This window comes from Xyrauchen texanus, chromosome 25 (assembly GCF_025860055.1).
Source record: "Xyrauchen texanus isolate HMW12.3.18 chromosome 25, RBS_HiC_50CHRs, whole genome shotgun sequence".
Lineage (NCBI taxonomy): Eukaryota > Metazoa > Chordata > Actinopteri > Cypriniformes > Catostomidae > Xyrauchen > Xyrauchen texanus.
The window spans coordinates 28,381,208-28,408,755 of record NC_068300.1 but is presented as its reverse complement, the minus strand read 5'-3'; the positions used below and the strand labels follow the sequence as shown (position 1 = coordinate 28,408,755).

The following is a 27,548-nucleotide window of genomic DNA, read 5'->3' as shown; positions in this document are numbered from 1 at the left end:
GTCTCATTTTGGCTCTCAACCCCCCAAATAAATAGACAAATAATTAATTTTCCACTAGCTGGCAGGAAGTACTAGAACAAATTATCGCTGCTCTATCACCTTCGATCCCAAAATGCAGATCTGAAATAGCAGACGTCTTCGTCCATAGATGTCTATATAGGAGTCAGTATAATATTTTTTAGTTCTTGCACCACCCCCTATTTTTCATAGAATATCTTGGCCTCTGAGTGGACTAGAGGCTCAGTCTAGGTGTCATTAGAAAGTTGAGATCCTCTCCTCTCCTCTGTTGTTAATTAATAGTCAATCAAATATATTTCTGATGAATTGTTTAGCATGCTTTTCCCTTAGCACTGCATATTTTTTTCTGGACATCTAAGATAAGATAACATTGGATTATTCACACAAGCAAGGTCACAGACAATTAAACAATGGCTAATTTTCTAGGGAACTTCCTAAGGTAAAAACAGATTAAAGTTTTTAGCTATTTGGAGCTTACAGCAGCAGTTCTCTGTGCATAAACGAGATGCTTATATTTAATGTCTCGCGTATATCATATTTTACTAAATTCACAAGATTCTTCTTAAAATCTTTTCAACAGTACAGTCATCTATATTCATAAAAATGCTTTTACCACATTACCACTTGGTGGCGCTGATTTGCGATTTGGATGTTTTAAGGCCTTATTTTGTTATTTTAAATTACATAAATGCATAAATACATTGTGTTATTTAAAAAGTAACTGAAGCTTTCAAATGATACCACACATGCCTGTCTTATGTATGCTATGACTTAAGCATTTTAAGTATAATATTTTCAATATATAGCGCTTTTAGCGAGTTTAAGAGGTTAAGTTCAGCCAAATTAGTGTATTTTATGTTCATAATTTTTAACATTGTTGGGCCAGTTCAGTACATGTTAATATTAAACAATGTCAATGCTTTATATTCAGGACATTTTTCTTGTGTTGTGTTGCCAATTGTTGTCCAACGTAAAATGGGGATCCTGAAGCAAAACCAGTTGAGAATCACTGTTTTAAAAGATGTTCAATGTGTTTTTTTCACTGTATGCTTATAAGGTAACATGAAAATGAACAGCAACAGCCATTAAAAAGTAAAAATAATATCTCTGCTAAATTCACCCTTAAATTGGCACGAAAGGAAACAAGTCAAAAAGTGTGCTAGGCCTTATAGTTTAAAATGAGAAGGCTTTCAGACATGGTTGTCATTTCAATGATAGAGAACATGATGGATTTTTAAACATAAAGTGGTTACGGAAGAGGGGACAGAAGAATAGAGCTGGTGTGAGATACGCGTCACCGTTAATGCAAGCTGACAGCTAGTAGCCTTTTCCTCTGCATGCACTTTCTTCTCTTTCATACTAATCCAAATAAGTCACCAATCAGCACGTATTAGACTTGTTTAGAGTTACGTGCCTCTCTGACGGGCAGGCCAGTCAACTTAATGATTGATTTGGTGGTTAAGGGAGAAATGAGAATGAGAGAGAGATTTTCAGGGGGGAGGGCGGGATGAAGAAAGGAGGGAACGGTCATATTAAAATCTTATTCCCGTAATCTCTTTGGCTAAGAGGCTGATGGGACATGATAGGTTGCTTTGAGAGAGTAACAAGGCTGTCTGTATCTTGAGTATGGAACAGAATCTTTTAGTATGTAGACTTTGGTGTTTTATTTTTTGTATTTTTTTTTTTTTAAACTGGTATTTTATAGCAGAAGAACAGGTATTTCACTATCAGTATGAAGTCTGGCGCACTTCATAGTTTATTCTGGCCAAGAACTGCCCACTTGGACAGGAAGGGGCACTTGACCAAAAACAACCAACCACAGATTTGTGGGGTGGGTAAATCTGCAGTCGAGGCTATCACAATAATAAACTAGTGTGCAGTAAAGTGGGAAAAAATGGTACAGCAGTTTCTGCAAAATGTTGTGAAGACAACATTTAAGAAATTAGTTGAAAATTTTAGTTTGTGATTAAAACTGATGTCTGTTTTGAAAGTGATAAGTATGGACTTTTTAAAGCACTCGAGACAGTTCCTGTGGATTAGGAACTGTCTCGAACATAACTCTCTCAAAGATTGAATGCCATGAATGTCGAATGTTTTTCTTTGCAAGCACTTAATTTGTGCTGAAAAGTGTCATTTGTAGTGAAATGTTTTTGAAAAGTGAAAAAGGAAAGTTCATCCAAAATGGAAAGATTTGTCATAGTTTACTCGGCCTCATATTGTTTCAAACCCAAATGACTTTCTTTCTTCTATGGAACACAAAAGGAAATGTTAGGCACAATGTTAGCCTCAGTCATCAATCACTTTCATTCAATCTTTTTTCCATACAATGAAAGTGAATAGTGTTTGAGGGAACATCACATTTTGTTTTATACAGAAGAAATAAAGTCATAAAGGTTTGGAACAACATGAGGGTGAGTAAATGATGACGTTTTTTTAATTTCTGGGTAAACTTTCCTTTAAAGCATGGATAAAACAATGGCTTGCATAAAAGTATAGTCTAAAACAATGGTCTTTGTGAATGTTTTGTGTGATGTACATAAGCAATGTTTGCCATAGGCCTGCTCATGTTCTTGTAATCTCTCCTGTCTTTCAAGGGGCCTGTTAGAAGAGAACATCATTATTCTGATTTCCTCTTTGCTCTCTGCCGCTTACACATAAAAATAGTTTATGCTACTGACAATAAAATGCTTCTAATCTCGTGGTTTGTTAGGGAGCAAACACGCACCATTGGCCAGTTATTATTAAGTGTGGAATTTTCTTTGTGGGGTGTTTGTGGTCTCCATGACGACAAAGTATAGTGCACAGACAGGAGCGGCAGCCTCTTCCCCTCATGGTGCCACACGGGGTAGCAAAAAGATGGTAAAGATTACACTCAAGGATGAAATCATCCGCTCCAGCAGAGTTGTGTACAATGGAGATGGGTTTATCGGTTTAAAACATTTGTTCTCATGTTTTTATGTTTTTGATTTTGATTTCCTTCTAGTATCTCTTTATTTTATGTGCTCTTCACTTTAGCCATGTCTCATTCTCTCATTCGAATGCAAATTAAAGGTGAGTTGTCATAGCTGGTGACCTGGTAGAGTTCAGAGGTCAGGATTATGGGAATGAAGCTGTAAAAAAACAAAACGTTTTTCTTGCCACCATTCAGCATGCTCCATTTCAAGCATCTGCTTAAAGGAAGAATTTACCCAAAAAGCTTTATGTCATTATTTACTCACTCTCATGTTGTTTCAAAACCTTATTCTTTTGTTTAATCTGTGGAGCATTATTATGAATTATTACTAGGGATGCAACAATTTATCTGCTTTTATATATATATATATAGAGAGAGAGAGAGAGAGAGAGAGAGAGAGAGAAAGCTTTATTATCTTCCCTGAGTTCCACTGATAATGCAAGGAACGTGTTTTTTTTTTTTTTGTTTTTTTTTGCATTAAAACATAATTAATAATAATATTTCCACCCTGTCTCTGGCCCTCTGTCTGAGACGCTCAGTATTGGTATAAGCACCTCCTTAAAACTTCAATATAAACACCCACTGTTTTGATTGGCTAACATTGTGAAGCCACTCAAATTCAGCCATATTTGAGAATAAACAAGCTCCACAATATTATAATAAAATAATATTAATAATAAATAAAATGTCAGGGTTTACACATAACGCACATCCAACACGTTGCATCTGAATATATTAAACTGTTCATCTCAAGCACAACTGTTAACACTCACACGCTTTCTACACCAGACGTGAGTCACGTCACGTCATAAGCCATTATAATCAATGCTGAAGCACCAGTGGGCAGGGCCAGCGGTGCAATGATTTTAAGTAGGAGATAATGTTTTTCGCTGAAGAGACGATCTTGAATTAATGTACCCCTAGTGGCGTAGGGTTGTTGCGGAAGTAGAGAATGAGGCGTTTTTGCAGATTGGTTTCAATAAATATTTTTATTGCACTGGGGATTAAGTTATGAGTTCAGAAATTTACAGGATGTTTTTATAGTAGAAAGACCTCTTACATGTCAAAATATCAAGGAAAATTTGATATCTTATGACATGACCCCATTAAAATATATTCTGCATTCAGCGCCTCAGTCAGCACTTCAGTGGACAAGCAGCGCACTCTAGCAGTCTGGATGGAATAATCAATGATCAATTATACCACTCTAATACAACATTTAAAAGGAGGTTTTGTTCTTTTTGTAAAACCTTTTATTTTCCATAATGTGATTGACATTTCCGTGGAATATCCCAACATATGCATTTGTATTTCTATTTCTGTTATAATGTTCTGTTGGATTAAACTGCAAAAACAGAAGAGCAAAATAACCTTTTTTCATATCACTCATAATGTTATGATTTTTGTTATTTTTAGTATCCTTTTACCTTCTTTTTATCTTTCATTGTGGCTCTCTTTGCAGTGTGTGCTTGTTATGTGTTCAACAGTTCCAGTCCTTGTTCAATGGAAATTATTTATTTTTAAAGACTAATTTTAAAGTAAAATTTCGTGACAAAATAAGGTAAGTGTCAAAAACCTATAGTTTTTTTACTAAATTCGGTATCTGCAAAAACAATTAAATAAATTATAATAATATTGGTGCATCCCTAATTGTTATGCACCTCTTGTTATATAGTTTAGTTTATAGTGATCAGGTGCTTCTCTGAAGCTCGACTCTGGCTAGCATTTTTATCTAAAATTAAAAAATGCTGCCTTGCATTCAGTTTCATAGCATTCCAATGACGTTTTGTGCCATCAATGATGTCGAGGTACCATTTTTAATCTTGAAGGACAAGATGCAATTCTAAATGGACGTTATGAAGATTATCAGTGAGTAATGATTAAATTTAGGTATGTCCCTGACACAAACCTATTGTATTGCTTCAGAAGATTTGGAAAATAGTGCACAAGTCATATGGACCATTTTATGGTGTTTTTATGTTCTTTTTTTATTATTATTGCCCTTTTTTGAGTTTGTATGGCAAGAGCTGCACAATTATCCTTTTCTACTTTTGTGTTCCATTCCAAAAAATAACAACAATTAGGTTGGGAGCAACATTAGGGTGCTTCAATAATGAGAGAATTGTCATTATTTTGGGTGAACTATTAATTCAACTCTTTGCGCTCTGTGTAGGTGTTAGTGCAAGTATAATCTAATTTATGCCTATTAGAGATGCCACATGGAAAATCTTTAACAGACCCTAGTCATTCACTCTTCAAGGGAACCCCCTTTCTTTTCTCCTCACAAACTCCCCTCAGTTTTACTAAGAGCAGAAGAACAGACGGAGAGAACACAGGACGTCTCCTTTTAACCCGCTTCCCTATGTAACTCCACACAGCAGAGCTGTAACAAGAGAGCATTCAACAAGAGCACACATACAGAGCCTGCCAGATGACATTTTCTCTGAATTCCCTGCAGAGTTCCTCTCTGTTCCTGTTTCTTTTGGAGATATTGGAAGTCCCTGATTGTTTGTTTGTTTGCTGTCGTGATTGTGTGGTCGATGAACAGCGCTTGTGCAGGGATGCCTCTGTTTTCCATCTAAAGAGCATGTTTGGCCTACACACTCAGCAGGGGTGTGATTTCATATTAGTGTGTGCGAGTGTGTGTGTTCTGACTCAGTGGTTTTGATTTGTAAGTGTAGCTCGAGCCAAGGGAGGATTGTGAAGCAAAATAAAAGTATAAAAAAGTATTACATTTCTCATTGCGGCACCATCCACAACAGCACTCAAGCGATCTTTTGCAGCCCGCATTATGATATCAACATCAGAAATATATTTATCAGCAGTCCATCAAATCTGTATGAATTGAGAGGTGTCATTTTCATGAGGATTTATGGTAGTTTTCTACATAGCTGAATCACATTAGAGAGGGAATTCAACTGCAAGAGGATGTTACAAATAAATAAATAAAACCAACAAATAATATCTGAGCATAGCTGATGGTATGTGGTACATGTGCTCACACGCGCAGTCTGTCAATCAAATGCGCTTGCTTGCAATCTCACTTACTCAACACAGTGCAAATCTTTCCAATCTGTTGAAAAGCTCATCAGATATATGTACTCGTCATGCCAACAGTGTTTACAGGAAAGACGCCTTCACATAAAGGCTTTTTAGTTATCTACTTTGGCACTAAATGCTAAGAGGGTGAACAAATCTTAATGACTTGTAACTGAAGGCCTTTTGGTGCTAACTGTGGATATATAGCTGTTGTTTCTGAACACATCTCTGTTATGTGATGTTGAATACTCATGGTGTTTGTTAGTTGACAATCACAGTGGCAACAAACCTGATCTATATCAGAAAATAAAATAAAATAATTACTAAAAGAGATAGTTCACCCAAAAATAAAAATACTCTCACTATTTACTCACCCTAATGCCATCCCAGATGTGTTTTTCTTCTTTTTAGAAGAAAATCTCAGCTCTGTATACCTATACAATGCAAAGTGAATGGTGACCAGACATTTGAAGTTCCAATAAGGACATATAGGCAGCATAAAAGTAATCCATACAACTCCAGTGGTATAATAGGTGTGGATGAGAAACAGGTCAATATTTAATTCCCTTTTTACTATAAAAAGCCACTTTTTAGTTTCACTTTCACTTTCACATCTGAAAGTGAAAGTGGATATTTATAGTAAAAATGCCAATGACTTAAATATTGATCTGTCTCTTATCCACAGAGTTGAGATATTTGTTTTCGAAATAATCATGATTTGTCTTCAGCAGAAGAAAGAAAGTTATACAAATCTGGGACAGCATGAAGGTGAGTAAATGATGAGAGAATTTTCATTTTTAGGTGAACTATCCCATTAATTAACACTCCAACATTCTTACTATAAAATGTTTACTTATAATTAAACCAAAAATTTGGAATAATGGACAGATTTTACTGTTTCAGAAGGATATTGGTACTTTAATTCACCAAAGTGGCATTCAACTGATCACAAACTATAAGCAGGACAATCACTATTTGAAAAAAGTTATTTTTGATCAAATCTAGACATGTCCCATTTCCAGCAGCCATCACTCCAACACCTTATTCTTGAGTAATCATGCTAAATTGCACATTTGGTACTAGAAAATCACTTGCCACTATAACAAAAACAGTTGAAAGATATATTGTTTGTTAAATGAAGCTTAACATTGTCTTTGTGTTTGTTTTTGAGTTGCCACAGTATGCAATAGACTGGCATGTCTTAAGGTCAATATTCAGTCAAACATGACAAAAAAGAAAGAAAATTCTCTTCAGTAGAAACTCATCAGTCAATAATTGTTTTGAGGAATGAAGGCTATTCAATGCTTGAAATTGCCAGAAAACTGAATATTTCATAGAAAGGTGTACACTACAGTCTACAAAGGACAACTGGACAACTGTTTATTTAGCATTTCATATTAGCAGTGTTTCCCTTTTTCTCAGTTTCAAATTGCCTTACTTCAACAGTTACATATACACTATCTATCTATCTATCTATCTGTCTGTCTGTCTGTCTGTCTGTCTGTCTGTCTGTCTGTCTGTCTGTAGGGCCTTTAAAATCTTCATGCTTTCCAGGCTTTTTTCATGCCAACTTCAAAGTTTGTCGTGACTTTACATAGAATCATGTTGTAAGCTTAGCATCATTTAAATCAAACTGTCGAGTCGAGTGTTTCTGGCGGCGTGATGTTGCTGCCTATGAAGAGCATTTCTTATAAGTCACTTATGAGGTTGTTCATTCAGTTTAGCATTCTGCCATAGAAGGTATTTTCCTATCTATAGGAAGATACCAGGTTCGCCAGGTTTGTAAAAGAGCTTTAGACACTAATACACTATTAAACAATGTTGTTTTTATTTATTTTGCTCAGGCTTTTGCAACTTTCCTACAAGACATTATTGGTGAGAGAGACGGGGAATAGGATTGGGCTCAATGCACACTGAATTTGTGCTTGCGTCATAAGAGTACAACAGCTCAATGTGCACAGTGAGTATATGCACTATGAAACTGGAGTGTTTAGAGGAAAGCTCCAAGGCATTCTCTCTGTTTGTGTAATCATTAATGTATTTAAGCTTTTATGTTTTTTTTCATGTTCTGCACAGCATGTGCATGTTTTCATTCAAATGGACAAAGCCATGGAACAAAGCATAGAATGAAAGAGAGAGAAAAGAGAATGTCACTCCCTTCATTTACATTCCATACCTGAAACTTGCATTCTGGGCTGTTCAGATCCCTGAGCATATACCTGACCGTCACAAATCATACACTGACCAGAACACTGGCTGAACACAAAGGCATGTTTACATTACACACACACACTCGCACACATTAACATATTAAACATTTATAAATCAAACTCAGCCCGGGCACACACATACACACCAACATGCATACATATATGGACCTTGTTCTCTTCAATCCTAGCATTCCCTGTAGCATTCCCACCGTTTTACATTAGCATTCATATAGATTCATCGCCTTAATCTCACTCTCTCTGCCTCTCTCCGAAAACATACTAACACATCAGCACACACATAATCATACAAACAAACCAAAACATCTGCTCTCAAACATCCTTATGAACAAATACAATAGCACACAAACACATGTAAATTCAAGCTGCAACTCAGCATATATAAACGGCCACAGAGAACAACTTAGAATTTAAAATCGAATGTAATTGTTTCTTTTTTAAATCTACTCGCAATTGCAGGCAGACCATGGGAAAAATTAATTTGAATGATTCACCCATGCACTAATACACACACATGAACATACATGTGAATCATACCTTCTTGTATCTGTTTTATGAGTTATATAGACGTCACAGAGGTTAGACATTTTTAAATAGAAATTGCATTATTCATGGACAAACCTTTTTTGTCCTTGTGTAAAACACATGTCAGGACTGGACATTCATATATACACCTGGGTATGCTATTACACATGACATGGGGAATTAAAAACACACTCTTTCTCTCCCTCCAAACAGTGGAATTAGAGTTCCCTTCAAATATTGAGAATTTACACCTTCAGTGTAAGGCTTCTTCAGCCGGCCAAGATTGTATCATCAAATTAGAGACTGAGCACATGAACATTGATACCACTCTCACTTGAACATGTTAGGAAATAAATACAAGTTTTATAACAATGTCAAATACAGTTGGTCTAGTGGTTACCATGCATATTTCTGACACATTGATCAGTGCTGATCATGTGGGGAATGCAGGTTAGGATAAGTCCTGCTAGTGTCCTGATTCAATTCAATTTATTTGTTTAGTGCTTTCTATAGAAACAATAAATATTGCTCTAAAGCAGCTTTACAAAGAATATTTCCTTATAAGCAAGTGAAAAGTGACAGTTGCAATCCCAGATGTGTATCACTTTTTCATCTGCAGAACACAAACAAAGACTTTTAGAAAAATATCTCAGCTCTGATTGTCCTCACATTGCAAGTAAATTGTCTCCAAAAGAAGATACAAAAATCATAAAAAGGCAGCATAAAATAATCCATATGACTCCAGTGGATAAATCTATATCTTCAGTGTGGGTGAGAAACAGATCAATATTTAAGTCCTTTTTTAAGTTTCTTTTTTCATGCATATCACCACCTACTGGGCAGGAGGGAGAATTAATAAAAAAGGACTTAAATATTGATCTGTTTCTCACCCACACATATCATATTGCTTCTGAAGGTATGGATTTAACCACCTGAGACTTATGGATTACTTTTATTCTGTTTTTAAATTATTTTTGTACCTTCAAATGTTTGGTCACTATTCACTTGCATTGTGAGGACCTACAGAGCTGAAATATTATTCAAAAAATCTTCAATTGAGTTCAGTAGAGGAAAGAAAGTCATATAGTACACATCTGAGATGGCATGAGGGTGAGTAAATGATGAGAGAATTTAGATTTTTGGGTGAGCTATCTCTTTAAGTAGATGAGAAAGAAACCTTAGGAGGAACCAAGACTCAGCATGGGGGATCCTCCTCCTTGGGCTGGTAAATATTACAAAAAATATATATCCATGCAAACATGCATGCACACTTACATACAATTTACAGTAATTAATATGTATATAATCCAGACCCAGAGTATTAATGATCATTTAAAATGTAAATCAAATGTGTTGTTTAATTAAATATGATTAATTTAAATGTAATAGAACAGGAATCCATGTGATATGCAACAATTTCCATATATTCTGGTCTTCTCTATACAGTCTATGATAATAAAAAGTGGCCAAAAATAAATAAATAAATAAAAATACCAAAGTAGAAAAGAAATCAAAGAATTTCAAGTACAGAACATAAACCCATCAGTTATAACCTGATATTATTCATCACCACTACATCATATATGTCATATATTGTAAATGTTAATGGTTCAACATAATACCATACTTGAGTTTGTAACTCTGTTACATACTAGCTGGCTTTCCATCCACATATTTTAATGAGAATTTTGGTATATTACATAAAAAATGCTGGATGGATACACCAAGATGCAAATATAATCTCCAAACTGCACATACATCTTTTTGTCTATTTGCTCACCTGAGGTGGATAATTTGTTATTTGATAAGAAGACATACACTCACCTAAAGGATTATTAGGAACACCATACTAATACTGTGTTTGACCCCCTTTCGCCTTCAGAACTGCCTTAATTCTACGTGGCATTGATTCAACAAGGTGCTGAAAGCATTCTTTAGAAATGTTGGCCCATATTGATAGGATAGCATCTTGCAGTTGATGGAGATTTGTGGGATGCACATCCAGGGCACAAAGCTCCCGTTCCACCACATCCCAAAGATGCTCTATTGGGTTGAGATCTGGTGACTGTGGGGGCCATTTTAGTACAGTGAACTCATTGTCATGTTCAAGAAACCAATTTGAAATGATTCGAGCTTTGTGACATGGTGCATTATCCTGCTGGAAGTAGCCATCAGAGGATGGGTACATGGTGGCCATAAAGGGATGGACATGGTCAGAAACAATGCTCAGGTAGGCCGTGGCATTTAAACGATGCACAATTGGCACTAAGGGGCCTAAAGTGTGCCAAGAAAACATCCCCCACTCCATTACACCACCACCACCAGCCTGCACAGTGGTAACAAGGCATGATGGATCCATGTTCTCATTCTGTTTACGCCAAATTCTGACTCTACCATCTGAATGTCTCAACAGAAATTGAGACTCATCAGACCAGGCAACATTTTTCCAGTCTTCAACTGTCCAATTTTGGTGAGCTCTTGCAAACTGTAGCCTCTTTTTCCTATTTGTAGTGGAGATGAGTGGTACCCAGTGGGGTCTTCTGCTGTTGTAGCCCATCCGCCAAGGTTGTGCGTGTTGTGGCTTCACAAATGCTTTGCTGCATACCTCGGTTGTAACGAGTGGTTATTTCAGGCAAAGTTGCTCTTCTATCAGCTTGAATCAGTTGGCCCATTCTCCTCTGACCTCTTGCATCAACAAGGCATTTTCGCCCACAGGACTGCCACATACTGGATGTTTTTCCCTTTTCACACCATTCTTTGTAAACCCTAGAAATGGTTGTGCGTGAAAATCCCAGTAACTGAGCAGATTGTGAAATACTCAGAACGGCCCGTCTGGCACCAACAACCATGCCACGCTCAAAATTGCTTAAATCACATTTCTTTCCCATTCTGACATTCAGTTTGGAGTTCAGGAGATTGTCTTGACCAGGACCACACCCCTAAATGCATTGAAGCAACTGCCATGTGATTGGTTGATTAGAAAATTGCATTAATGAGAAATTGAACAGGTGTTCCTAATAATCCTTTAGGTGAGTGTAGTATGCATAGACTACAAAGGAAGCATGTTTACAAAATGTATTACTTTTGAATTTATTTAGGAATCTATTGTAGATGTGCATAAAAACATTTGACTTCACTTTAACCTCCAGTTTTATTTAAATTCTGCACCAATTTATCCAGATGTGACCATTTAGTTTTTGCTATATTATGATTTTGCACATAAATTTAATTTGTAACTTTGATGGAAACATGGATATTGTTATACATAAAGTGAAGTGAATGAAAAACCCTTGTCCTTTGCTCTGGACAGACAGGTCACCTAGAGCAATAGTGACTAAATCTGAGTGATGTTTTTCATATAGAGCAAAAGGAGCAACCATAATAAGAGTTATTATATGTCTATGATATTCTGTGAATAGCCCGCAGTGTAGTGATATTTAGAATGGTTTGACGGCACTTGTATGTGTTCTGACATGGTAATTTCATCCTTGAAAACACATATGATAAGGAGCCTGACTGTTATGTGATAAACAGATATAAGAATTATTAATGTTCAATGACAATAGAGAGACATTCAGTCCAAACACATTGGTCAAATGTTATAACATTTGTCAACTGGTTGTGTCTTTACAAAGGTAGCCAGGTATATAGTTTTTAAAAGAGTAAATTGTGTCAGAGTTGTGACCTAGTGGTTAACGCATGTGCTACATCACATTGCGCTGTGGTGCTTATGTTGGCTTCTTTAGGTTTTAAAAGGAAAATTTACTTTGTGCACCTAACTCAGTTAAAGGGAATGAAGAAATCACCAATACAGTTAAAGAAGTACTACTGTTTAGTTTGGAGTCCTGCAGCATGTGCAACGAGAAGAAAGAGAGAGACATATAAAAGAAGTACAAAGAGGTGTTTAAGGGTTAATGGCTTTAAAAGAGGACTGTATTCACTTCAGTAAACCCAGTGCAGCAGGTGCAGGTTGGAGTTTTTGTCTCCTCCACGCGAGCAGTATTTACTTACACTCAACTCCTCAGCACAAAAGAGCAGAGAGAGAACACAAACATTCCAGCTCATAAAAGGAAGTTATAGCTTCAAATTGCAGGTGCCCACGCTTACACACACAACACTCAAATATTGCATGCTCACCTGGTAAATTGGGGGAGCGGGGTTTAAAGGTCACATTTTTGTCTCATAATGAACTCTTATCTACAGAGAACTAACAAAAAGTTACTCTGGAAAAGACAGGAAGAGAGCCCAGTGTTGGTTTGACCAGTCAGAGGCAGTGAGGTGGAACTCTAGGAGGAACAATTAGCCTGAAGTAGATGAAAAACAACTCGACAAGTCAATTTGTCTAAAAAGACAGTGAGAGTGAGAGGGATGAAAGACAATTACTTTTAGACTTTTTAGAGAAGTCAATGATCAGTTTTCTAGAAAGGAAAAAATTATTATCCCCAATTGCGGATTTGTGACTTTTAATCACAGACATGGTTGAGATAGAACTGGAAATCAAAGAGAGAGAGAGATAAAGAGGAATGAGACTATAACACAAGCAGAAGTCAAGGCCCCAGCACACTTACAGAGGAGTTCTTCATCGTTCTTCATTCAGTGGTAAAAGAAGTTCGAAGCAGCTGAGCAACGGCATACTGTTAGGGAACATTCTGACACCCTTCACACCGCTGTGGGAGGTGTTTAGAGGTACATTTAAATGTGAGGACACTCAAGACTACATGTAAAACATCAACTAATATGACATTAAAATGTGTTATTAATGATTTAATGCCTCATTCTATGAGTAGAATTCACATGAGATCAGTAAAAGAAGCTGTTTTAACCTCTCGATGATTTAAAGTAAAATATATTTACTTTTACATTTATTCATTTGGCATTCAGTAGACAATGTCTAATTTGTAATGTTTACATTCTGCATTCATGGCGCTAATGCTAACATGCCATACACGGCTAAAATATTCGCTGATTACACACTTTTATTGTAATTTATGATTATACTGTTACTACTGCAAATATAGGTGTATGAAAGCGTATTAATGGGTAGAATACAGACAAAAACAATTTGATTTGTGAATAAAATTATGTATAAATGTTACTTTGGGCAGATGTGTGAATGGCTTTTGCTGCAGGCACAAGAGTGAAACAGCATATAAAACAAATGAGTGAATGGGCACTTAAGAGTATTTGAGTATATTTGATTCCTTTTGTAGAGTAATTAAATAAAGAAAAATTGTGTTAAATGTTCTTGGAAAATGTATCTACATGAACGATTTAGAAAGAATTATGTAAATTTGTACCAGCTCGCTAATAACTCTGCATGCTGGTGTGTTCATGTTGACTGAACAGCTTAAACAAAGTAGGTGGAGCTTCAGGTCACACCTGACGATGAAGTGGACCATTGGCAGTAAGAAGGTGTTTAGCAGCCTGCAAGAAGTTTTCCTAAAAGTTTTCCCAGACGGGCTGTTACAAACCACCGAAACAAACGCAAAAACAAAAAAGGTCATATTTTGTTCTAAATTACTACTCCCATTCATTCTTCTATTTCGTATGAAGTACGCAGGGGCTTAAATGATAACAGAACTTTATAATAATGCAGTGCAATGTGTTCAAGGGTTAAATTAATGCTGCTTGTGATGTGCTTATCTGTATCTACCTGATCAATCGGCGTTACGAGCACACACGCATGCTTGCACACTACATAATGAATCGCAGAGATACGAACACATCGCAGCTTGTGCACAGGATGTATTCGACTCCAGGCCAGATGTGAACATGTACACACTCAACATAGAGTTCTTCTAATGAACCCCCTGCCACGTGCGCTTACACACTCTCTCTGAATTACAATGACCATCATTACTCTCTCTCTTTCGCTCTCCTCTATGTTTCTTAACCCCCCACCATCCTCCTCTCCTATTTTTACAACATGCTGCTGTGTTTGTTGTTTAAATGGCATTGAGAAAATTGCCCACTTTGGCCACTTCCAAAATCCAACAGCTGTCTGTAATCGCCTTTACTAGTTTGTGTGTGTGTGTGGAGAGGGTCACAGCAAGCAGCCCAGAAAGCACCATTAAGAGAAAATTATAGCTGTGTCTGAAACTCCATTACACACCAGACACTTTAAAGAGTGGACTACGCTTCATTATACTGTACATTATACATGATCTCTTTCTTACCCTCTGTTTTTATGTCTGTCTTAAGACCTTAACCTGGACAAAACCTTTGATGAGAGAGAAAGAGAGAGTTCATGCCCGTCCTTGCAATATTTGCGTCTCTGCCTCTGGTCTCCAATAGAGATTTTGTTAAAGGGAGAAGGGTTATTTTTAGAGAGAGAGAAAACAACAAAGGGTAAATGCGAAGAGAAATACGAGAATAAAGAGTCAGACCATGTTAATGGAGGGCAGGAACAGGACGAGATGTGTTTTCCGAGCATAGATTTTAATGATGTTGGCCGTTTGTGAAAGGGGAAATATGCATTCAAGAGTGTGTCACCACTTATTCATCTGGCCGTGTGTATGTACTGGTGTGCTTAAGGCAGTGGTGACACTGCCCCCCCATCTGTGTTGTGACTATTGTAATTACCCATCAGGCACTGCTACTGAGTCCATTAAGTGAGAGAAGCACATAAAAAAACCTACTGCTCTCTCTCTCTCTCTCTCTCTCTCTCTCTCTCTCTCTCTCTCTCTCTCTCTCTCTCTGCTCACTCTCTTGAAATACATCTCACTAAAGGATTTCATTAGAAGTGTGTGTGTAAAACTAATGTATTTACTTTGAATATACCTACTTTTCTGCTACTTGTAAGGAACAAAAAGGCCCTTTTCGGCTACCTGTCATTAAATTCCTATCACGGATTATAAAAGCTGTTAGGTATTACTCATTCCATACAAATCTTAGTTAAAAGCTACTGCACGTTAACGCATTATAGCATTTGTAACAGCTCTGAGTTAAATCTACTTGCATGAATTAGAGTGAATTGTATTGGTTGCATAATTTTTTATGCATTGTAAAATCTAATTAGTTTGGCAAAGATTAGCAAAGTGATGAAGGAACAGTGTTGATCTGATTTTTAAGGTTACCACACATACATACTAAATTACAGAATATGTATTGAAACAGAATTTCATTTGGCCTCTTTCATGAAACACAAACAGAATAAATTTTTGTAGGCCTATAAATCGTTCATTTACAGGCACTTTTGACACTGTGGATTTAAACTTGTAAACATCCTTAAAACACTTCACACTCCCTCTATTTTATTTAATTTGTCTACTAACAATTTGCAACAGTGGACTTACATGCATCTTAAAGAGGTAGATCACCCAAAAATTAAAATTATCTCATCCTTTACTCACCCTCATGCCATCCCAGATGTGCATGACTTTCTTTCTTCTCCTGAACTCTATTGAAGATTTTTTTAAATATTTTAGCTCTGTAGGTCTTCACAACGCAAATTAATGGGTACCAAAATTTTGAAGCTCCAAAAAGCACATAAAGGCAGCATAAAAGTAACCCATAAGACTCCAGTAGTTAAATCTTTCAGAACCAATGTGATCGATGTGGGTGAGAAGCAGTTCCCTATCAAGAGAAACACTTTGATGCTGCTCTGATTTAGTGCTTTGGGAACGTCTTTTAGGAGAAATGGGTCCGTCCTTATCGCTCGCTCTCTCTCCAGATCCAGCCGGTCCTTCTCATGATCTTGAAGAGCGCCCAGGCGCCTCTTCGGTTCATGAGGGGGACGTTGAATCTCTTCAGTCTGCGGACTTCGAGCTTCCCACATCTGACTGTTCCTAGCACGATAATAAAGCGGCTGAGGAATTACTTGAGGTGGTTACTCATGCGGTGGCCAGACTACAGTTAGACTGGCCACATGAACAAGAGACCCACAAAAGCTCTAAGCTAGAGGACAGATTTCTGTCTGGTGGCCAGGGGAAGGGAACGCCAAATCAGTCCCTTCCTTTCTTTGTATGTATTCCATGTTGTTCTCCTCCTGCATCAATCCCGGGTCAGGTCTACCCTCGTGCAGTTCTTTGAATGCCTTGGCTCAGTGCACTTGCAATGAGAGAGCAATGCCATGCAGGGCGGAGGTGACCTGTCCAGCAGCACCGTAGTCCACCAGTGATGACGTAATCCTATGGGCTCTGGACGGGAGCATCGGAGGGCTCCGGCGATTCCACTCCAGCCTGAAGCTCGCAGCCGCCCGGGCAAGCATGGCCACAAGCTCCGCATCAGCCTGCGACTGGGCTACCACACCCAAGGAAGGGAGCCCAGCTAAGTCCTCCACGTCAGAATGGATGAACTCACTCTCCGATGCTGCTATCGACAGCTCATCCTCTTCACGATCTCTGACTGAGATCACAAACCCACCATGAGACAAGCCCGTGGTCTCATCCCAGAACTCTACCGGGGCACACGAGCATGCTGGGGAATGGGAGGTCCTTGGGGGGATTTCCCAGCAGAGAGGCTCCCATTGAGGTCCCCAAATCGCCCCCAGTGCTAACCATCTCTGCCTCATACCCGTAGGTAGAAGGACCGTGGCTGGGAGCCGCTGGGGTGGCTTTCCCTCTGATGAAATAAAGCTGCGACCGCAACATTGCCATGGTCACGCTCTCGCAATGAGGACATGAACCTTCCACGAAAGATGTCTTCGCGTGGGTAGCACCCAAATATGTGAGACATCGATCGTGGCCATCAGAAGCGTAGATATAGCGACCACAACCAGGAATAACACACAAACGAAAAGGCATCTTGAAAAAGATGCTTCGTAAGTACCACTCTTTTACTAGGAAAATATACTCATGTGAAGAAGAATATACTCTTTTAGCTGCTGAAGCACCTAGGGGCATTCTCTGCACAACAGCGGTGCAAGAGCTGGAGAAACTGCTGTAATGCGCCGTAAATCCAACCGCTTCACTGGACAGAGATGAATAGATTGTCAGAGTAATTCAGCTTGCTGAACACAACTGCTCGGCTCCGAAGAGAAAATTTGAACGAGTGGTTGCACGCCAGATCCTTTTATACCCGTATGTATATGTATATTGTATGGCATGAAAATTCCACTCGCCAATTCCCATTGGCCTTTCTCAAAAATCAGAGGTGTTTGGGGCTACCAAGGGCGACCCCTAGTGTCACTACATCGACACAACATCGAGTGAGTGATAGATAGGGAACTACTTTTAACTTGAAACAGCACTGATGGCTAGAGATGCTTAAAATTCATGGAATGCGATGCAACCACAGTGAGACACACCAAAAGTGTCTGTCGGATGCGTTGTTCAGACAGAGCCCAAGAACACATCCTATGATAACATCTACCTTGGACAGATTTATTGTTTAATGGATTGCTGAGGACTTTTGGCGGGGGTTAGGCTTATGTTCAATGGAAATAAATGGAGCAACACATTGACTTCTAAAGCCTCTTTTTGTAATGTAAATTCGTCTACTGCAATAATGTAATGTCTTTGAATTATCTCATAGATTATTATTATTATTTTATTATTATAAATTAATATTATATTGTTCATTAATTAATATTATATGAATGTAAAAATGCTTTTTCATCAAATATCGATATGTGATTTTATTTTAATAATTATTCGGCATATCATGTCATTAATAAAATTTACATATTTTAATTGATTGACAGCCCTATAGTTTAAAAACATTATGTAATGGAAATGACATTTTAAATATTTCTAAATAAGATGTCATTCTCCTTTGTTTTGCAAAGGACAATTTCATAGCCAGCATTTTAAATACAATTATGAGAATAATATTATTCACACATTTTGGATAATTTGACTAAATATATAGCCTATTGGAAATTATGCATTAAGACCTTCTTTTCACAATGGATATTTATTATGATTTTATATCACAATTCATGTCTCATAACTCATCGCAAGCTTTTTCTTATCTGAAACTGTTGTCTCCTTGGTAACCACTACTAAATGTTATTATTTTTTAAATTGGTGGTGAAGATGGAAATCACAGCAACTCGTTATTGGGACAGTCGTTATTTGTGTAAAAATGGATAAAAATCATTTTCACACAATACATTTAGAAACAGTTTATGTTTATTTGTATAAATTAAAGTCATTTCTCATGGTGGATTTGATATATTCTAAGATTAGAGGTCTGGGACAAGGGTACAACTATATATAAAAAATCTATACATAACAGTTATTTGAAAAGTAGCAATTATAAATCTGATTTGCCCTTCATAAAACAGAAAGAAAAGTTGTAATCTATTTGTTTTTAATAAAAATCAACCACTAGCACATAAAATTGCCTGAAGTTAAAAACCCAAATCCAGTCTGGGCAAATGGTTGTATTTAATTAAAATTGACATTTAATGCAAGTATTGTTTTACAAACAAAATGTATATTTTGTGAATATGGTCCAGTTTGAGTTTTAGTATTCCAATGAAATCAAACCAAAAGAACATGTCTTAGTTAGACCGACATACAAAATACATTTTATTTTAGGAATTTATAGTTTCATGCGTAATCCAATATAAATTCACGATGTTTCGATATCCCTTTTTATGAGGCAGTGCCCCAAAGATAAATTGCATATTTTAATGCAGGTTCATTATAGACAGATATTGTTACAGATTCTTTTCAGAAGTCTGCTAAAATAATGCTTTATGTGTATAAGGCCTTTTAAGTGAAGTGTCTTATTTTCTTGATGGATTTTGATTGGAACAGCAGCACCAGTCGCAGGAGTGTTTCTGTAGATACTATCCCTACATCATTCTGTCCATTCGTCTCTCAACCCCCTCTGTTTCTTCTCCCTGTGGCCTCTCCTAACATCTCTATACCATAATGAAATTTGCATACAGATGCTTTTCAAACAAGCACCCCCTCTCTCTGTTCCCCATTACTCTGCAGTCAGCTGAGTCTTGTTACCAAGGCAGCCACACACTCACACGCGCACGCCCTGGCCCTGTTATTAGTCAACAATAACCCTCAGTATTGAGCACTACAGGGTCCTGCTCCAGGTGCCCCCCATTCATTCACACTTTCACTCACTCTTGTCTTAATTCTTCCTCCATTCTGTCTGGAGTAGAGTAGCGGAAGGAGGCAGGGGACAGAAAGGGGGGTGGGGGATTGTGTTGATGACGATCAGTGAGTTGTGTTCCTGAGGATTGAAGTCTTAGAAGGTAAATTTGAATAACCAGCCAAATCTTTTTTCCAATAGTCGCTCTCACTCTTTTTTTTTCTCTCAATTTAAATGTATTGTGCTTTATGGGTATTACAAAAAAATGTACATTATAATTGCTAAACTATTTGTAAGTAATGCAAGTAATATCAAATCAAATACAAATGTGCAAATTGAGTATACAAGATAGTAGACAAGTATAAAGAAATCAGTAGTGCAAAATAAAATAAAGTAATGATAAATCACAAATTGTGAAGAGAAAACTAAGGTTTTTTTTTATTATTCTAAACTTGGTAACACTTTACAATAAGGTTAAAATTAGTTTGTGTGTTTTTGTTTATTTGTTAAAATTAGATTAAGTTTTAGGTATCATGAACTAACATTATATAAATTTTTACAGCATTTATTAATAATGTTTATTTATAAAAAAAATACAGTAATTCATTGTTAGTTCATGTTAACATATGCACATTTCCATTTAAAAAAAATATTAGTATGTGTAGTCCAAGATTAACAAGTTCTGTGAAATTGTTTTTATTGTTTGTTTATGTTAACTAATATATTTAACTAATGTTAATGTATACAACCATATTGTTTTGTAAGTGTTACCCCAAACTTTTTATCATATAACAAAAAAGACATTAAAACAAAACATTTTAAATAGCTGAGGGGACATGTACATAACAACAACAACAACAAAAATATACATTAAAAAATATAAATTATATTTATAATTATATAAATTATAAAATGCAATAAACCAAAATTGCAAGTTAGATCATTTCAAGGCTTTCCAGTGAGTTCAATAACCTAGTAGGATTCTTGCTCTTTCTAAACTTGCTCAAGTATTTACTTAAAAAAAGTAATAATTAGTACAGATCTAGCAAGTTGGCTCATACAAAAAGGTATGACCCCAGGTATGATGAATAAGCAAACCCACAAAATATATTATCAGAAATGTTCCTAAGCTTAAAGGGATAGTTCACCAAAATGAAAATTATCTCATCATTAACTCACCCTCATGCTAGCCCAGATGTATGGGTCTGTTGGTCCATACAATGTAAGTGAATGGTGAACAGAACTTTGAAGCTCAAAAAAGAACATAAAGGCAACATAAAAGTAATCATCAGAATCAGTGGTTAAATTCATATCTTCAGAAGTGATATGATAAGTGTGGGTGAGAAACAGATCAATATTTAAGTGGATTTTACTATTTACATTTTATAGTAAAAAAGTATTGAAATATTTATCAGTTTCTTACCCAAAGTGAATGGATTACTTCAAAAGACATATATTAAACTACTGGAGAATGTCTGGTCACCATTCACTAGCATTGTATGGACCAACAGAGATGAAATATTCTTCAAATGAGGGTGAGTAAATGATGAGAGATTTTACATTTTTGGGTGAACAATCCCTTTAACCCTAACTCCAAACCTAAACCTAAACCATGAGTTTAATAGGAAAATAACTTGTATGTTCCATAGAAGAAGAAAAATCATCAGAGTTTGGAATGAGACAAGGGAAGCGTTTTACAAGTTGTTGACATACATCAGTAATTTGTATTGCATAAATAACTATGGAATGCGTAACACAATTTGTTCACTGGTGTAAAACAAAGTGTTGGAAAGAAGGCTAGTTACAATTTGATGCCTGTTTTGTATCAGTTTGAAACTCTATTTGTTGATTAGTCATTAGGGTAATAAAAGTTCATATAAATACCTTTTGCCTAAGAGCCAATTTGAATAATATTCTATGATTTCTCCATCTCCATTTCTCCATGGAAAAAAGGTCCAATTGTAAACTAATCAAGAACCAATCACAAAATTAACAAAAATAAATAAATTAAGGTAATACCTTAATTTATAATTTCTTTGTCTAGTATAAAGATTAAAAACATGACTAAATATGTCAGTTAAAGTAATAGCGTATGCATCTTTCATTCTCTCCATAATAACAGATACAGAAACACACACATAAACCAAAGTTGTCTCTGTGTGTGTCTGACCATATGTGCATCTTGGGAGTCCTCTGAGATATGGAGTATGTCATCCCCAAAAATAATCTTTGATTCAGTGTCTGGACTCCTTTCTTGCTCTTCTAAAGGAAGGGTGGTTTGCAGGGGGGTCTTTAAAACAAGCCTCCTCTACCCCAGGACATGTGCTAAGCTGATTTAGGAAGGTTTAGCAGCAACCCACCACAATCACACAGATTATTCAAACAATAGCACACATTTCTGTGTAAAGCCACCTGCTTTGTTTGGCAGCTCGCAAGCACGAACTATTGTATCCCAGCTATTTGGAGGACTTACCCAGCAAATATACACCTAAATATGGTTTAGTCTGTATGAGTGTGTCTGTGATTTTAGTAATAATACCCAATGTATTCGACGATTATTTTATTAATGCGAAAAGTGTTCTATGGATTTTTTTTAATAAGCATCAAGATTTTAGGTTAAAATTTACATCAATATCACTCAATATAATGGTCCTGTAATGTGACTAAATAATTTTAAGTAACAATATTCTATGTAGTTAATATAACATATTCATTGTTTTAAATCAAGTCAAGTCAAATTTATTTGTATAGCGAATTTCACAGCAGCTGTTGTTTCAAAGCAGCTGTACATGAAATTATGCTATAACAGAAAATGAATGAATAAAATGCCAATATTTATTATTTATGTTTAGAACTATTAGTAGTTAATATCAGTAAACTAATTAAGTGTTGTAAGTCAATGATTACACAAATTTTATATGAACTATATGATTTAGTGTTAAAGTCCTTAACTGAGGAAATACACGCAGATGCATTGTCCTTTGATTTTGGCCGATGAAGGCTTTTACTATTTTACACTTTTTGCTAGATTCTTTTTCTATTTAAGTGAGTGTCGACCCTCCTTTGACCAAGTTGATATAGGTATCATTCAGTGAGGAGCATCACAGTCCGGCTGGAAGCTTTTGGCTGGTAATTTTGGTGAACTCAGTCCTGAGCCCATGCTTCAGACAGTGGCTAAAGAAGAATCCCATGTCTTTGAGTTTGCATCAATTCATCCTCTGTGAAGTCTGTCTTAGTAGACTGAAATGAAGTCTAGCTGGCACATGCTGCAGTTGGTCATCATCACTCAGTGACACAGTCAGAATCTGACATCAGGTGGTGTAATCCTGAGGTTTAGACAGGGAAAAAAACTGAATAAAATTATTGTAGATGCCATTCAATTTAAAGCAGGGATAAAGAATAAGAGAAGTGTTTTCGGTTACAGCTGAGCTAATTAAAGCAACATAACTATAATTGAGGGATAAATTAGGTGTATGCCTGGCTGAATAGATAAGTCTTTAGTCTAGACATAAACTAAGAGAGTGTGTCTGAGTTCCGAATACTGCTAGGAAGACTTTTCCATAGTTTAGAAGCCAAATATGAAAATGATCTCCCTTCTTTTGTGTATATTGTTATTCTCTGTATTGTTAACAGGCCAGAGTTCTGCAATCATAATGAGCGCGATGGATTATAGCATGACAGAAGGTCACTTAAGTACTTTGGAGCTAGACCATTCAAAGCTTTTTAAGTAATTAACAGAATAACAAATTAACAAGTTGCCAATGTAACGGCAATAAAATGGGGCTGATATGATCGTATTTCTTGGTTCTATTTAGCACTCTCGCTGCAGCATTTCAAACCAACTGAAGTTTATTTATGAAACCTGCAGGATATCCACCAATTACTGCATTACAATAATCTAGTCTTGAGGTCATGAACACATGAATTTGTTTTTTGGCATCAGAAACAGACAGCTTGTGTTGTAACTTGGCAATATTTCAGATATGGAAGAATGCAGTTGTACAAATATTGTAAATGAGTTTTTAAATTAGGTTAGATTGATAAATATAACATCTAAATGTTTTGATGGAGAAGTTGACATTACAGTTCATCCATCAAGAGTCAGATTATATTTCAGCATCTTATTTTTTGGAGGTTTTTGTTCCAATAATAAGTATGTCTATTTTATCGGAATTGTGTAGAAAGAAATGTATAGCCATTCACTCTTTGATATTATTTATACACTCTGCTAACTTGAAGAACTATGAAATTTCGTCGGATCATCAGTATAACAGTGAAAACGTCTCGGGTTACATGTGTAACCCTTGTTCCCTGAAAAAAGCGGAATGAGATGCTGAGCTTTTGCTAAGCGCTACGGGAACAATCTTGCATTGTGAACAGCTGTGAATCTGTGTGAAACACGTCAATGAACATTGACCTGAATTTATAGCCTCGGCTGGTGATGATCATTAGATGCACCTGTGGCCAGACTATAAAATAGAGGCGTTACCAGCGTGTCGACAGATACCTTTTTCTGAAGAGCAGTCCTGGGACGTCCCAGTGCGGCAAAAAAGCGCAGCATCTCGTTCCGCTTTTTTCAGGGAACAAGGGTTACACATGTAACCCGAGACGTTCCCTTTACAAAAAGCTTCACTTTGATGCTGCGCTTTTGCTAAGCGCTACGGGGAACGCAATACCCTCGCCGCCGCACTGGGGCTGTCCGGACCCCTACGGTTGTGAAGTGTGCTCACAAAAACGCGAGAGGTCCCAGACATGAGCTTGATGTCGACTCAAGGGCATAAGAGCCCGGAGTAGCAGAAACATCTAGCCCATAGAGTTCGATGAACGTGTGCGGAAAGGACCAGCCTGCCGCATCACGAACGTGTTCAGGCATGAGCCTGCCATAAAAAACTTAAGAGTGTGCGCGGAGAGGACCAGCCTGCCGCGTCACAAACTTGTTCAGGCATGAGTTTGGGATGTCGACTCAAGGACATAAGAGCCCGGAGTAGCATGAACATCCAAACGATAAAATCTGATGAATGTGTGCGGAGAGGACCAGCCTGCCGCATCACAAACTTGTTCAGACGTGAGCTTGAGATGTCGACTCAAGGACGTAAGAATCCGGAGTAGCAGAAACATCTAACCCATGAAGTTCGATGAACGTGTGCGGAAAGGACCAGCCTGCCGCATCACGAAGGTGTTCAGACATCAGCCTGCCATAAAAAACTGAAGAATGTGTGCGGAGAGGACCAGCCCGCCAAGTCACAAACCCGTTCAGGCATGAGCTTGGGATGCCGACTCAAGGACGTAAGAGCCCGGAGTAGCATGAACATCCAAACTATAAAATCTGATGAATGTGTGCGGAGAGGACCAGCCTGCCGCATCACAAACCTGCTGCAGTGGGACCCCTCTAGCCAAGGCTTTAGAGGCGGCGACCCCTCTGGTGGAGTGAGCCCTGACACCTACTGGCGAAGCTTGACCATGCGCCTCATAGGCCAGGGCAATAGCATCCCTCACTCAATGTGACATAGTCTGCTTGGTAGCGGCTGCCCCCCTGTTGCGGCCCCCAAAGCAGACAAATAATTGCCCAGACTTACGCCACTGGCTAGTGCGGTGGACATAAGTCTGAAGGGCACGGACTGGGCAGAGTCCGTGTAGACTTTCCTGCTCCGGCGTTAAAAACAGCGGGGAGCAGAAGGCTTCCAGAATGACAGGGTGTAGTGTCAAAAAAGGCACCTTAGGAAGGTAGTCAGGATGAGGATGCAGGATAGCTTTGGCCATACCTGGGGCAAACTCTAAACAGGCCGGCAAAACAGACAGAGCCTGTAGATCCCCGATTCTCTTAAGAGAGGTAATCGCCACAAGAAAAACCAGCTTGAGAGTCAGAAGTCTGTCAGACGCTGACTCTAGAGGTTCAAAGGGGGTTTCAGCCAGACCCTCCAGGAATATTGCTAAGTCCCATGAGGGAGTTCTGGTCCTAACAGGAGGCCTCAGTCACCTGGCTCCACGAATGAAGCGAGCGAGTAGAGGGTGCCTCCCCAAAGGCGCCCCGTCCATCAAGGCGTGGCAAGCCGAAATGGTGGCCACATAAACCCTGAGAGTAGCGGGGCATATGCCTGCTGACAGTTTTTCCTGCAGAAAGTCCAGAACTGAAACAATTTGGCAGTTAACTGGATCTGCACCATGTAAACTGCACCACTTTTCGAAGACACCCCATTTATTGGTGTAGATTCTTCTGGTGGAGGGAGCCCTAGCACTAAGAATGGTCTCGATAACTTCAGGCGACAGCCCTGTGTCCCTCAGTTGGTACCCTTCAAACATGAAGTTTCCACAATTCGGGCCGGGGATGAAATAGCATCCCCTGTGCCTGAGACAGAAGGTCCCTCCTGTCCGGAATCGCCCAAGGCGAGCCGTCGAGGAGAGATATAATTTCTGAGAACCAAATCCTGTTCGGCCAGCGAGGCGCTATCAGTAAGAGGCAAGACCCTTGCTGGCGAACTCTGGCTAAGACTCCCGGGAGCAGAGAAACCGGGGGAAAAGCATACAGACACATTCTGGGCCATGTATGCGCCATCGCGTCCAGACCCAGGGGGGCTGGGTGACTCAGAGAGAAGTAGAGGGGACATTGCGCAGTCTCTTGAGAGGTGAAGAGGTCCACTTCTGCTCTGTAAAATCTCTCCCAAATTTGTTGTACTACCTCGGGGTGGAGTGTCCACTCGCCCCTCGGTATGTTTTGTCTGGACAGAAAATCTGCTCCCACATTTAGGCGTCCAGGGATGTAAATTGCCCTGAGTGACAGGAGCTTGCCCTGGGCCCAAAGGAGAATCCGACGTGCCAGCAAATTCAGGTGGCGAGAACGTAGACCTCCTTGATGGTTTATGTAGGAGACTGCTGCTATGTTGTCCACCCGCACAAGGACATGGCAGCCTCTCAGATATCGGAGGAAGTATTTCAGGGCCAGAAATACCGCCATCAGCTCGAGGCAGTTGATGTGCCAATCGAGCTGATGACCCTCCCATTCCCCTTGGGCTGGACGACCACTTAAGATCGCACCCCAACTCGTCAGAGAGGCGTCTGTCGTTAGCATCCTGCGACGACATGACGCACCAAGAGTGGGACCCAAGGTAAGGAACCGGGGTCTGAACCACACAGAAAGGGAACAAAGTGCTCGGCGCGTAACCCTTATTTGCCTTAGGGGACTGGCCCTTGGATGAAATCCTCTGGCTTTTAGCCACAGCTGAAATGGTCTCATATGGAGAAGGCAAAAAGGAATCACCGTGGACGCAGACGCCATGAGACCTAGTATTCGTTGATACTGATGAACAGTGCAACTTTGACCTAGCCTGAGATTGCTCAGGGAGTTCTGGATGGACCTGACACGAGCAGGAGACAACTGTGCCCGCATCGTGATCGAGTTCCATATAATCCCTAGATAGGTAATTTCCTGGGTTGGAGAAAGAATGCTCTTTTGGACGTTGAGTCTCAGACCCAGAGAACCTAGATGAGCCAAGACGATATCCCTGTGCTGAACTGCCAGTTCTTGAGATTGTGCTAGTATCAGCCAGTCGTCTAAATAATTCAGAATGCGGATGCCCTGGAGTCACAAAGGAGCCAGTGCTGCATCCATGCATTTCGTGAATGTGCGGGGTGATAGGGCTAGGCCGAATAGAAGAACCCGATACTGGAAGGCTTCATCCCCGAAAGCGAACCTCAGGAACTTCCTGTGCTGTGGCAGAATTCCAATATGGAAATATGCATCCATGAGATCGATCGTGACCAGCCAATCGTGATGTTGGATCTGAGACACG

The 27,548-nt window shown here is 38.4% G+C and overlaps 1 protein-coding gene across 1 annotated transcript in view; it reads left to right on the top strand.

Moving 5' to 3' along the window:
• The first annotated feature begins 7,901 nt into the window (after nucleotides 1–7,901).
• Nucleotides 7,902–27,548, top strand: part of LOC127619314 (myelin transcription factor 1-like) — a 74,724-nt gene continuing 55,077 nt past the window's right edge. The window contains exon 1 of the mRNA XM_052092186.1: nucleotides 7,902–7,970. The gene's annotated coding sequence lies outside the window, so the exon portion shown is untranslated. The remainder of the gene's footprint in view (nucleotides 7,971–27,548) is intronic.